Genomic DNA, 13,082 nt, shown 5'->3' with positions numbered 1-13,082 from the left:
GTACTCATGGACGTCCATGACCTCTGAAAATGATGGAACCGCTTGTATTTCTAGCACTAATTTGAAAGAAAGACTTTCTGGGAGAGTTGTGGTCGGTAATCTGGCCCTGGAGAGATGTCTGAATTAGAACGCGGTAACGCTGACCCACATCGACTCTGATTCAGTTACGAGGCCGGAGGGCTCTAGTCCTTCCCTAACCCTACTCATGCTGCCAGTGTCACCTCAGAGTGGTGGGACATAGGCCCTTCTATTTCTTGCCTTTGTAGATACAGTATGTACTATGTTATGCACGTCGGGGTCGTATGGAGTCATCCCATTCTCTCTGTGAGAACAATTATGGACAAAACATAGCTACCATGGTTTTGATTGCAGTACAAATCAAGTTAGAAGTTTCCTATCTGCATTCAGTAGCTAAATATGACGATATAAACACAGATATCCTATTAGATTCTTTGTGTATGAACTAGTACAATTGAAGATTAATGGTACTGTATGCAGGAGACACTGACAGTGCAGGGGCGAGAAGGCATTGTACTCTAGACAAAGATATAAATTCAACATTTAAAGTGTTGGTCCCATGTTTCATGAGCTGAAATAAAAGATCCCAGACATGTTCTCGAAAGGTGGTACATATCAAGAATCTGAATAAACAGTATGATCATTGCACAGGTGCACCTTGTGCTGGGGACAATAAAAGGCCACTCTAAAATGTGCAGTTTTGTCACACAACACAATGCCACAGATGTCTCAAGTGTTGAGGGAGTGTGCAATTAGCATGCTGCCTGCAGGAATATGCACCAGAGCGGTTGCCAGAGAATTTAATGTTTATTTCTCAACCATAAACTGCCTCCAACGTTGTTTTGGAGAATTTGGCAGTACACCCAGCCTCACAACTGCAGACCACACGTGTGGCATCGTGTGGGCGAGCAGTTTGCTGAGTGCCCCATGGTGGTGTTGGGGTTATTGTATGGGCAGGGATAAGCTACGGACAACGAATACAATTGCATTTCATCGATGGCAATTTGAATGCACAAAAATAGTGTGACGAGATCCCATTGTGAGGCCCATTACTTTATTACGGTATCTGTGACCAACATATGTGTATTCCCAGTCTTGTGAAATCCATGTATTAGGGCCTAATTTATTCATTTCAATTGACTGAATTTCTCATATGAACTGTAACTCAGTAAAATCAATGAAATTGTTGCATGTTGCATTTATACTTTTGTTCAGAATAACTATACCGACTTAGAGTAAGGATTCATTCTCTGGACAGGTAGACAGTGGGTGTGTTGACTTTGTCAATCAAAATGGAAGGTCTCACAGCTGGAATAGGAGAAAGAAGTTCACTTAGCTTTAACTCCGCCCATAATTCTCTAATTTCTCACTCACACTTTCTCTTCATGTTTCCCTCTCTCAGATGTTCTCTTTATGTTTCCCTCTCTCAGATGTTCTCTTTGTTTCCCTCTCAGATGTTCTCCTTATGTTTCCTTCTCAGATGTTCTCTTTCTGTTTAGACTCTCACAGATGTTCTCTTTCTGTTTCCCTATATCAGATATTCTCTTTCTCTTTCATCTTTCCCTCTCTTTTAGATGTTCTCGTTCTCTTTTAATGTTCTCTTTCTGTTTCCATCTCTCTCAGATATTCTATTTCTCTTTCAGATATTCTTTCCTCTTTCTGTTTCCCTTTCTCAGATATTCTCTTTTCCATCTTTGATGTTCTCTTTCTCTAAAATTTCCTGTTTGTTTCTCTTTTGTATCAGTCTCACCTCAAATCATGTCCATTCCTTCCATTGCTTCTGAATGTTCTCTTTCTGTTTCCATGTTCTCTCTGATCTTCTGATGTTCTTTCTCTATAAATTTCCTGTTTGTTTCAATTTATTTGCCTTTTGTATCAGTCTCACCCTCAAATCATGTCCATGTTTCTCTTCCATTGCTTCCCTCTCTTTTCACTCTCCTCTTTCTCCCTTTCTCTTTTAATGTTCTCTTTCTGTTTCCCTCTCTCTCAGATGTTCTCTTTCTGTTTCCATCTCTCTGATGTTCTCTTTCTCTATAAATTTCCTGTTTGTTTCAATTTATTTGCCTTTTGTATCAGTCTCACCCTCAAATCATGTCCATGTTTCTCTTCCATTGCTTCCCTCTCTTTTCACTCTCCTCTTTCTCCCTTAGTTAGACATTCTCTGCCCTTCCCCTTTCCCCATGGAAGCAGACTACAGCTGAGAATTCAGACCTGGTGGCCACTGATAAGGCCTCTCCTTTAAACTCTTGGTCCATTGGCTCAGTGTGTAAGGGGGAGGGAGGGGGAGGCATTATACAGGAACACCACAACCCTGCGGGAGAGCAGAGCCCAGCAGCCACAAACTGCGTTTTACCCCTAACCAGAGGTGCACTCAGATTATCGGGTGGTGAAATGTCATCTGACCTTGGGGCCCATACATTTCAGAGTGAATCAGGTTATTGAGGGTTATTTAATTATTCAATGAAAGAAAAGCTATGAGGAGACTATGAGCAGGGTCATTTTCACACTGTATTGAACTAGCAGAACTATGGCAAACATACAAATGTGTCATTTTCATGTAATTGGTTGTTGAGCTGGTGATCTTTTTGTATGTTTTGCATTATGCTCTGAAAAGTCAAACAGTGAGCCCAAGTGACACTGAAATGATTGGAGGTTCGGTTGAAATGTAATGGCACCTTAATAAAAGTAGGGCTAAAATATAATATTGACTGATCCCAAAGTAAACACAATAGTGGCTCTTTGTTGAACTACAGAAAAAAGGGTAAAAAGTATTGAGGAAGTGTTAAACTTAAACTGTCACCAAGGTAATTTATTTTATCATCCCAATCTCTTTGCGGGTACTTGTGTAAGCCATAAGCCGTCAGCAACAACACCTGTCATCTCGGTAAGCTCCAACATTGTAGCCTCGCAGAGCTACAGATGCCCAGATATCATCTCCTAACTATAGATATACTACACTCTGCCCCATCTATGTTTGTTTGCATAATGCAGATGGAGGATGGGTCCACCATTAATGCTTTAGAACTGCACTTACTCATTGACGTTGCCTTTTAAGGTGCACACAATATGACATACTACAACTTTAGTTGCAATGGCTACATACCACAGAGATGTAACAACAACTCTAAAATGTAACTTAATTCTCTATCCCAAGGATAGTTTACAGTATGTCAATCTAAATCTGGGTAAGATTACAGAGGTTTACGAAACTATTCACCCCCCTTCGCATTTTTCCTGTTTTGTTGACTTCCAACCTGGAATTAAAAAAAATATATATATATTTTTGGGGGATTGTATCATTTGATTTACACAACATGCCTACCACTTTGAAGATGCAAAATAGTTTTTATTGTGAAACAAACAAGCAATAAGCAAAAAAATACAGAAAATTTGAGCGTGCATAACTATTCACCCCCAAAAGTCAATACTTTGCAGAGCCACCATTTGCAGCAATTACAGCTGAAAGTCTCTTGGGGTGTCTATATAAGCTTGACACATCTAACCACTGGGATTTTTCCCATTCTTCAAGGCAAAACTGCTCCAGCTCCTTCAATTTGGATGGGTTCCGCTAGTGTACAGCTATCTTTAAGTCATACCACAGATTCTCAATTGGATTGAGGTCTGGGCTTTGACTAGGCCAATCCAAGACATGTTTCCCCTTAAACCACTCAAATATGCTTTAGCAATATGCTTAGGGTCATTGTCCTGCTGGAAGGTGAACCTCCGCCCCAGTCTCAAATCTCTGGAAGACTGAAAGAGGTTTCCTCGAGAATTTTCCTGTATTTAGCGCCATCCATCATTCCTTCAATTCTGACCAGTTTCCCAGTCCCGGCCGATGAAGAACATCTCCACAGCATGATGCTGCCACCGACATGTACGGCTTAAAGTGGTCCTATGGACAGATACTCCAATCTCTGCTGTGGAGCTTTGCAGCTCCTTCAGGGTTATCTTTGGTCCCTTTGTTGCTTCTGCTTAATGCCCTCTTTGCCTGTTCCGTGGGTTTTGGTGGGCAGCCCTCTCTTGGCAGGTTTGTTGTGGTGCCATATTCTTTCCATGTTTTAATAATGGGTTTAATGGTGCTCAGTGGGATGTTCAAAGTTTACCATATTCTTTTATAACCTAAACCTGATCTGTACTTCTCCACAACTTTGTCCCTGACCTGTTTGGAGAGCTCCTTGTTCTTCATGGTGCCGCTTGCTTGGTGTTGCCCCTTGCTTGGTGGTGTTGCAGACTCTGGGTCATTTTAGATCAGGTGTATATATACTGAGATCATGTGACAGATCATGTGACACTTAAATTGCACACACGTGGACTTTATTGAACTAATTATGTGACTTCTGAATGTAATTGGTTGCACCAGATCTCACTTGGGGGCTTCATAGCAAAGGGGGTGAATACATATGCATGCATCACTTTTCCTTTGAAAAATTTTGATTTTTTTTTTAAACAAGTAATTTTCTTCATTGCACTTCGCCAATTTGGACTATTTTGTTTATGTCCATTACATGAATTCCAAATAAAAAATCCAATTAAATTCCAGGTTGTAGTATAACAAAATAGGAAAACGCCAAGGGGGATGAATACTTTTGCAAGGCACTGTAGGTTGGGTAATTCTGAATGAGGTCCAAGTTATGGGATTTTGCCTTGAATACCAGGGTTTCCTATATCACATTGCAAAACATCACTTAAATCTTTAACATGATGTACATAAGTTATGGACAGCCAAGTTGTGGTGTTACAGATTTAGCACATATCGATTTTCTGAAGGATATCTGATGACAGGGTTGGATGACACCATGACGCTCCTGCTTGTCATCTTCATCACTCTTCAAAGACAATTATGGAGTAGGGAGCTCCATTGTGGAAGGCTAATCCTTTTACCAGGCCTCCTCAGGGCTCCCAAATAGATAACCTGGTCCAGGATATAGACTAAAGCCACTTGAGCCACTCTAGTCTATCCCCAAAATTGTCTATTGATTTCCCCTTTTGATAGTTGTTAGTTGGAAACTTAAGACTGACCAACATTTTCATATGAGGTACACTGTTGTTAAACACAAATCGGCCATTCCCCTTGATTTTGTTTAGGTGCTATAATTGTACGCCATTGCTACTTAAGGAGAAAATCTGTAGAAACAGTGCATGCTCAGCCCTACAGGTACTCTGGCTGACGTGGTGATGCACTGTGACAATCTAAAAGTAACAGGTAAACAAAATACTATAATACATCTTCAGGAGTAAAGTATAATTAGCTAAACCCTTACTTGTGGATATTATTGAACACTGGTATACAGTAGTGTGAAGAAAGCATATACATTAATAGATTTTTTTTTAAACTCACATTCTTGCTTCTCTTATCAGAAACACTGGCAATAGGCAGTTCAGCAGTTGATATTATGCGTTCGTTACCTACCTTTCAAACGTTTGTAATTAACGGATATGGCCATTTTCTTTCCAAAAAAAGGATTTCTTAAACAAGTGAAGACCTTGCTCTCAAGTCATGGTAGTATAATCTCACCAACTTTGTATTCTCTTAGGTTTCTGGTTATTAACCTGAATTATTAATGCTTTATTGATTGCACCTGGTAAATAATTCTGTTGCATATTGATTGTCTTGTTTGGTTATTCCTCTTGCGTTCTCTCTCTTGTAAGTCAATGTGTAAGTCTTATTTTCGATGAATGTATTTTTACCAACTAGCATTTGAAATGTCCTTAGAGGACTCCTGCAGTGACTTACCACCTGGACTGTTAATTAATTAATAAACACTTAAAGATATAATATTTTTTGGCACAATTTATTTATTCCATTAATTTAGCTTATACTTACAAACACAATAAAAGCCTCAGGAAATCTTTCATACATCAGTGAAACTGTTATAAGAAAATAAGCAGCATTGATGGTATAACAAGTTCAGTGTAGACATTTGGCAGGTTTCCATTGACCTAGGTTTATTCAACAAAAAAATGGTGTAATGTGTAAAGGAAACGGCAGATATAAGATGACATTTTCTAAAGTGCGACAATATATTTATCCCATTCGACAGGGGTGGATTATTTTTGTTGTCAGAGTTTCTTTATTGCAACAAATGATGATGGAAACTGTTTTTTTAATGAATTATGATTGCCGAATACTTACTAAGTTATGTGGGGCACGTGATGTCACACATGCTGTCACCAATTATTTGCAGAATTTGCCTAAATGGAAACACTTCAACCACTACATTTTTATTCGACACTATAGTCTTATTTTTGGTGTGATATTACATCCAGCTATTTTTTATCGACACAAGATAGTTAAATGGAAACGCACCCTATCAGTCAGTTGTCGCATCCGTTTCCTGTATGAACTGTCTAAATGTTGACAAAAACATAATTGGGCAAGTTAATGGAAACATAGATGCTGGCTGATCAACATCTGAGGGTGATGTCCAAAGTTTAACTGACCTCTCTTCTTAACAGAACCTGAACCTGTCTGCTTCATCCGTTTGATTCCCTCCATCAAAGTACTTAAATAATATTCAGTGGGTGGGCTATTGATGAATACTCAATGCCGACGAAATCCTTGTTTATTTATTTCACTCCAGCAAGATTTTGTCATTTGTATTATAGAGACACATAATGGTTAGATATGAAGTCGGGCTGAACATACAGTGTAACATGTATTAATCAGCCAATGTGGTCAAGAGGCCTTCAAAACTATCCAGGCATTATATCAGCAGATTATGTTCACGTTCAAATTATGTAAATTACAGTATGATTAAGCTTTAATTTAGAAAAAGAGAAAAAGGTGTTTCAAGACATGAATTGTTGAATTGAAGATCTGTCGTCTTCATGTGGCGAAAAGAGGGAATCAAAGTGTTAGAGGGAATCTAGAGAGGCTTTATCTAACATGGAGTGCTTTGATCAATAGGTAAATCAATGGTTTAAATAAATTAAGTTTAAAAAAAAGAAGTGGGGAAATGTTCTTAAGACCGTCTGAAACTCTTAATGATGGTTAATCTTTAATGGAGTTTCAGACACCTGCCCAGGGTTCATCAGTCACCGCCAAGGCAGATACGGGACTGTTGTGTTGAGCCTTGGGTCTTACGCTTATCCTCTCTGTCCATGTATGTGTCTCTTGCTATCTTTCACTCTGTCTGTGTCTTCTCTGCTGATTACCAACGTTATTTTGCAATCATCTCATTCTCTGCCTAGTCTCTGCACAACACACACACACACACACACACACACACACAATTAAGTATCAGTACTTGAGGTATAACAGTCCGTTAGTCTTATGGAAACTGATGCCCGTGGTCATTCCATTCAATGCACCATTAAAGATAATCTTTCCCCCAATAGTGTTAAAGCTGTAGTAAGTAGCCTCTCTGCAAGTCATGATATGTAGAATTTATGGTTTTCTCCTCCTCTGGATATTATGCACCTTTAATTACCCTAGGTATTAATACAATGTTTGCTATTTGTACTGAAGCTCAGTGGTATAATGGACTGCTAATTTTTCACACTGACAGAATATCATTACACAAAGCTATAAAGGAGAGATGGCAAATAAGAGACTTGCATTCTTGCATTACTGTGCTACACAGGCTTGGGTAATAATAATAAATATACCACCGGGAGGCAAAATCAAGTGCAGATTTCTCACTAGTGCAATATTTGGATAATGGAAATGCATGTAGGATTTCTGTAGATTTTGTAAAACATGCTAAAGATTAAGTTTTGTCTTGAGTTTTGTTAAAGTATGCCTTTCCAGCATGACAGGAATGTCAGTGTTCTGCCATGGCCAGTGAAGAGCCCGGATCTCAATCCCATTGAGCACGTCTGGGACCTGTTGGATTGGAGAGGGGCTTGGGCCTTTCCCCCCAGAAATGTCCGGGAACATGCAGGTGCTTTGGTGGAAGAGTGGGGTAACATCTCACAGCACGAACTGGCAAATCTGGTGCAGTCCATGAGGAGGAGATCCACTGCCGTACTTAATGCAGCTGGTGGCCACACCAGATACTGACTGTTACTTTTGATCTTGACCCCCCCTTTGTTCAGGGACACACTGTTCCATTTCTGTTTGTCACATGTCTGTGGAACTTGTTCAGTTTATGTCTCAGTTGTTGAATCTTATGTTCATACAAATATTTCCACATGTTAAGTTTGCTGAAATAAACGTAGTTGACAGTAAGAGGGCGTTTCTTTTTTTTGCTGAGTTTAGATTAGTGGCCTGTTGTTTTCCCCATTTCACCATTTCCCAGCTCCAATCCATTACTATCATCACTGAAACTAACCTAATTTGAACCAGCTAATAATATAAGGCAACATGACAGAGCTTGCATGTGTCCAGGGTTGTGTTCATTAGGCATCAAACAGAAGAAAACAGACTGAGACTAGCAGTAGTAACCCGAACTTCTCCAACAACAAACACTTATTTCCAGTTTCTGTTGCAAAACATTTTTAAACATTGTCTATTGCATACCTTAACCAACCCAACTAACACAACCCAGTTTAAATTCACCAGAAATGGTTCCTCAGTAACAGACTATAAACAGTGTATTTGTCAAAAGCAGAGTTCCTAAGCAGTGTTGGAAGAAGTATCCAATCGTCATACTTGAGTAAAAGTAAAGATACGTAAAAGTGAAAGTTACCCAGTAAAATTCTACTTGAGTACAAGTCTAAAAGTATTTGGTTTTAAAATACTTAAGTTTCAAAAGTAGAAGTAAAAGTATAAATAATAAAAAAATCCTCATATTAAGCAAACCATATGGCACCATTTTCTTGTTTTTTTTTCAAATTTACGGATAGCCAGGGGCACACTCCAACACTCAGACATAATTTACAAACAAAGGACTTATGTTTAGTGAATCTGCCAGATCAGAGGTACAGTAGTAGGGATGACCAGGGATGTTCTCTTGATAAGTGTGTGAATTGGACCATTTTCCAGTCGCTAAGCATTCAAAGGTAACAAGTACTTTTGGGTGTCAGGGAAAATGGATGAAGTAAAAAGTACATTATTTATTAATGTAGTGAAGTAAAAGTAAAAGTCGTCAAAAATAAAAAATAGTAAATTAAAGTACAGATACCAAAAGAAACAACTTAAGTAGTACTTGAACGTATTTTACTTAAGAACTGTACACCACTGGTTTTAAGATCCCACGTCAAACAACAGAGATACAGGCCAATGTACAATCAAAGGTTCTTTACTAAATTCAAAGTATACAAAAGGTGACAATAGCGTAAAAAGTATTTGTTTGAATGATTTGTTTTAAAACTACTAAGAGCCCAGTTAGAAACATATAGGGAGGCTAGGAGTTAGGACTGTGACATGCTGACCAGACCGGACACGTCGCATGCGCGAGCGTCGCAAAATACATTTAGAAATACTTGTTATTCAATTATTGCACCCACGAGCATCTGCGACACCAATGGTTAACATAGAACTCATTCCTATTTCTGACGCAGATCGTGCTGCAAGTCCTACCTCTCCCATCTCCTCATTGGTCTATAGAAGCAGCTACCCACGTGCCATCTCCTCATTGGTTATACCCACGTGGGTGATTGAAAGACTAACTGTTTTGCTGGCAGTTGTGGTAATACAATGAAAGTTTAGATGCGATCACCATATAAGTTAAACGAAGAAAAAGCCTAGAAGGAGGAGAGATGACTAGAAACGATTCGGTTGGCCGTTTTATGTGTGGATTAATTGTCGGAGTAGAGGTCCTTGTGCATTGCAGGTAAAATAACAACTCAATGTTTATATCCCAGGACAAATTAGCTAGCAACAGCAAGCTAGCTAAATAGGACAAATTAACATTAGCTAGCAGGTGCAAGCTAATAATACGAGCTAAATTGCCATACATGTTTAATGCTTTTCGACCTGTCCACAAAATAATGTCATTGGTTCAGAGTTTGTTTGGATATTTTAACCTGCTTGTCGTGATCGCGTTTGATGTGGGGGGCAAAATAAATTTATGCACGATAGCGCATGATGGCGCACGCGCGCAGCTGGTTTGGGTTCCGTGTAAGTCAGACTAGCACAATGAGCACAGGGGCAAAAAAAAGAGCAGTGGCCAATGTTGGCTCGTTCGTTGAGTTCCACCCAAGCAGGGTTCATTCATTCGGCTGTACCCGTACAGGGTTCGGCTCTTCCTCCCGAGCTAGTCGATGGATGGTCCAGTAGTCGATGGCTGGCTAATGGGCTCTCTTCCCCTCCACTCCAAGCTTGGGTGAGCCGGATGTGTCCCCGTGTCTGTAGTCACAGGGGACAACAAACATACAATTAGAGCATGTACTGATCTACAACTTGGATTCACACTCACACGTGTATTAGTGCTACAGCAAGCGTTGTATGGTAGCCGGCCTCAGAGTTGATGGCTGGATGGATCCTGGCTGTCCCTCGCTCAGCGATCGGGCCTGCTGGGCTGTGTTGTGGTGTCGATAGCCTTTCACAGCTGCGTTGAGCATGTCTCCCCCGTGTCTGCAGTCACAGGGGGCAAAAAACATATATAAGAGTATGTAATTATCTACAAGGTGAGTCATATTCACACATTCAAAATAAGTGCTTTCCTTTATAGAGAGCTTTGCAAAATTATTATTTATCCCCACAGGCACAGGCGATCAGCAGAGAGGGACAGTGGTCGAGGAGCAGCGAGGAGTCAGACATCCATCCGTGGAGAGTTTTCTGAGGGTATTTAGTAATTAGTTTGAGGAGGGAGGAGTTGAAAGAGAATTGGCAACATCTGTCTCTTCGTCAATGTAGTCCATGCCAATCTGAGGAATCACAGCACATCGTGCAAGCAAGCAAATAGTTGATGCAATTCAATTTCACATGTGAGAACGGAAGAAGTTAAGTGAATGCAATAGTTGTAACCAACACAGCACACATGAGTGAAAGGCACTCGATGAATACGGGATGAGAGCAAATATAAATACTACAATAAACTTGCTGATAATAGAAATACAAAGTAGAATGGCAGTCTAATTTAGCACGAGTCAGTGTCATTTGTGACATGTTAACCCTTTATAAACCCTTTGTGAATGATACTTTGATGCAAAGTGTTACCAGCAATGTAATATCTATACGTTCTGTAAACAATGTTTTTGTTCCGCTCATGTTTTTTCTTGGTTGGCTGTGCCACCTGACATCCACACATCACTAAAGAGTTTTGGATCATTAGCCAAAAAGTGAATTACTCCCGTCTCCTCAAATAACATCCATATTAGATCTCCATCGTCTACTACACTTAATACACTGGGTTCCTGTTCCTGAAGGCAGATGTAAGATACAGTGGCTTGCGAAAATATTATAAATATATATATATTTTGTTGACCTGGAATTAAAATACACAATATGAAGATGCAAAATATGTTTTTATTGTGAAACCAACAAGAAATAAGATGATAAAAATTCAAACTTGAGCGTGCATAACTTTGCATAACCCCCCCTCCCCCCTCTAAAGTCAATACTTTGTAGAGTCACCTTTTGCAGCAATTACAGCTGAAAGTCTCTTGTGCTATGTCTCTATAAGCTTGGCACATCTAGCCACTGGAATTTTTGCCCATTCTTCAAGACAAAACTGCTCCAGCTCCTTCAAGTTGGATGGGTTCTGCTCCTGTACAGCAATCTTTAAGTCATACCACAGATTCTCAATTCGATTGAGAACTGGGCTTTGAATAGGCCATTCCAGGACATGTAAATGTTTCCCCTGAAACCACTTGAGTGTTGCTTACGCAGTATGCTTAGGGTCATTGTCCTTCTGGAAGGTGAACCTCCGCCGGTCTCAAATCTCTGGAAGACTGAAGCAGGTTTTCCTCAAGAATTTCCCTGTATCTAGCAACATCCATCATTCCTTCAATTCCGACCAGTTTCTCACTCCCTGCCGATGAAAAATAAATCAAATTAAATGTTATTTGTCACATACACATGGTTAGCAGATGTTAATGCGAGTGTAGCGAAATGCTTGTGCTTCTAGTTCCGACAATGCAGTAATAACCAACAAGTAATCTAACTAACAATTCCAAAACTACTGTCTTATACACACAAGTGTAAGGGGACATAAAGATATGAATGAGTGATGGTACAGAGCAGCATAGGCAAGATACAGTAGATGGTATCGAGTACAGTATATACATATGAGATGAGTATGTAAACAAAGTGGCATAGTTAAAGTGGCTAGTGATACATGTATTACATAAAGATGCAATAGATGATATAGAGTATAGTATATACGTATACATATGAGATGAATAATGTAGGGTATGTAAACATTATATTAGGTAGCATTGTTTAAAGTGGCTAGTGATATATTTTACATCATTTCCCATCAATTCCCATTATTAAAGTGGCTGGAGTTGAGTCAGTGTGTTGGCAGCAGCCACTCAATGTTAGTGGTGGCTGTTTAACAGTCTGATGGCCTTGAGATAGAAGCTGTTTTTCAGTCTCTCGGTCCCAGCTTTGATGCACCTGTACTGACCTCGCCTTCTGGGTGATAGCGGGGTGAACAGGCAGTGGCTCGGGTGGTTGTTGTCCTTGATGATCTTTTATGGCCTTCCTGTAACATCGGGTGGTGTAGTTGTCCTGGAGGGCAGGTAGTTTGCCCCTGGTGATGTGTTGTGCAGACCTCACTACCCTCTGGAGAGCCTTACGGTTGTGGGCGGAGCAGTTGCCGTGCCAGGCGGTGATACAGCCCGCCAGGATGCTCTCGATTGTGCATCTGTAGAAGTTTGTGAGTGCTTTTGGTGACAAGCCAAATTTCTTCAGCCTTCTGAGGTTGAAGAGGCGCTGCTGCGCCTTCTTCACGATGCTGTATGTGTGGGTGGACCAATTCAGTTTGTCTGTGATGTGTATGCCGAGGAACTTAAAACTTACTACCCTCTCCACTACTGTTCCATCGATGTGGATAGGGGGTGTTCCCTCTGCTGTTTCCTGAAGTCCACAATCATCTCCTTAGTTTTGTTGATGTTGAGTGGGAGGTTGTTTTCCTGACACCACACTCCGAGGGCCCTCACCTCCTCCCTGTAGTCCGTCTCGTCGTTGTTGGTAATCAAGCCTACCACTGTTGTGTCATCTGCAAACTTGATGA

The 13,082-nt window shown here is 40.2% G+C and overlaps 1 long non-coding RNA gene across 3 annotated transcripts in view; it reads right to left on the bottom strand.

The window, feature by feature from the left end:
* The window catches only part of LOC135520084 (uncharacterized), a 303,255-nt gene that overhangs the window by 194,833 nt on the left and 95,340 nt on the right, over positions 1-13,082 (bottom strand). For 2 of the 3 annotated variants that reach the window (XR_010452340.1, XR_010452341.1), the window contains one exon: positions 11,476-11,876. The exons of the other annotated variant lie outside the window; for it this stretch is intronic. This is a non-coding gene — a long non-coding RNA (uncharacterized LOC135520084). Of the gene's footprint in view, positions 1-11,475; positions 11,877-13,082 lie in introns of those variants that run through there. 3 annotated transcript variants of the gene reach the window in all.

This window comes from Oncorhynchus masou, chromosome 29 (genome assembly GCF_036934945.1).
Source record: "Oncorhynchus masou masou isolate Uvic2021 chromosome 29, UVic_Omas_1.1, whole genome shotgun sequence".
Classification (NCBI taxonomy): domain Eukaryota; kingdom Metazoa; phylum Chordata; class Actinopteri; order Salmoniformes; family Salmonidae; genus Oncorhynchus; species Oncorhynchus masou.
The sequence above is the reverse complement of the archived record's forward strand: the minus strand, read 5'-3'. Positions and strand labels throughout refer to the sequence as shown.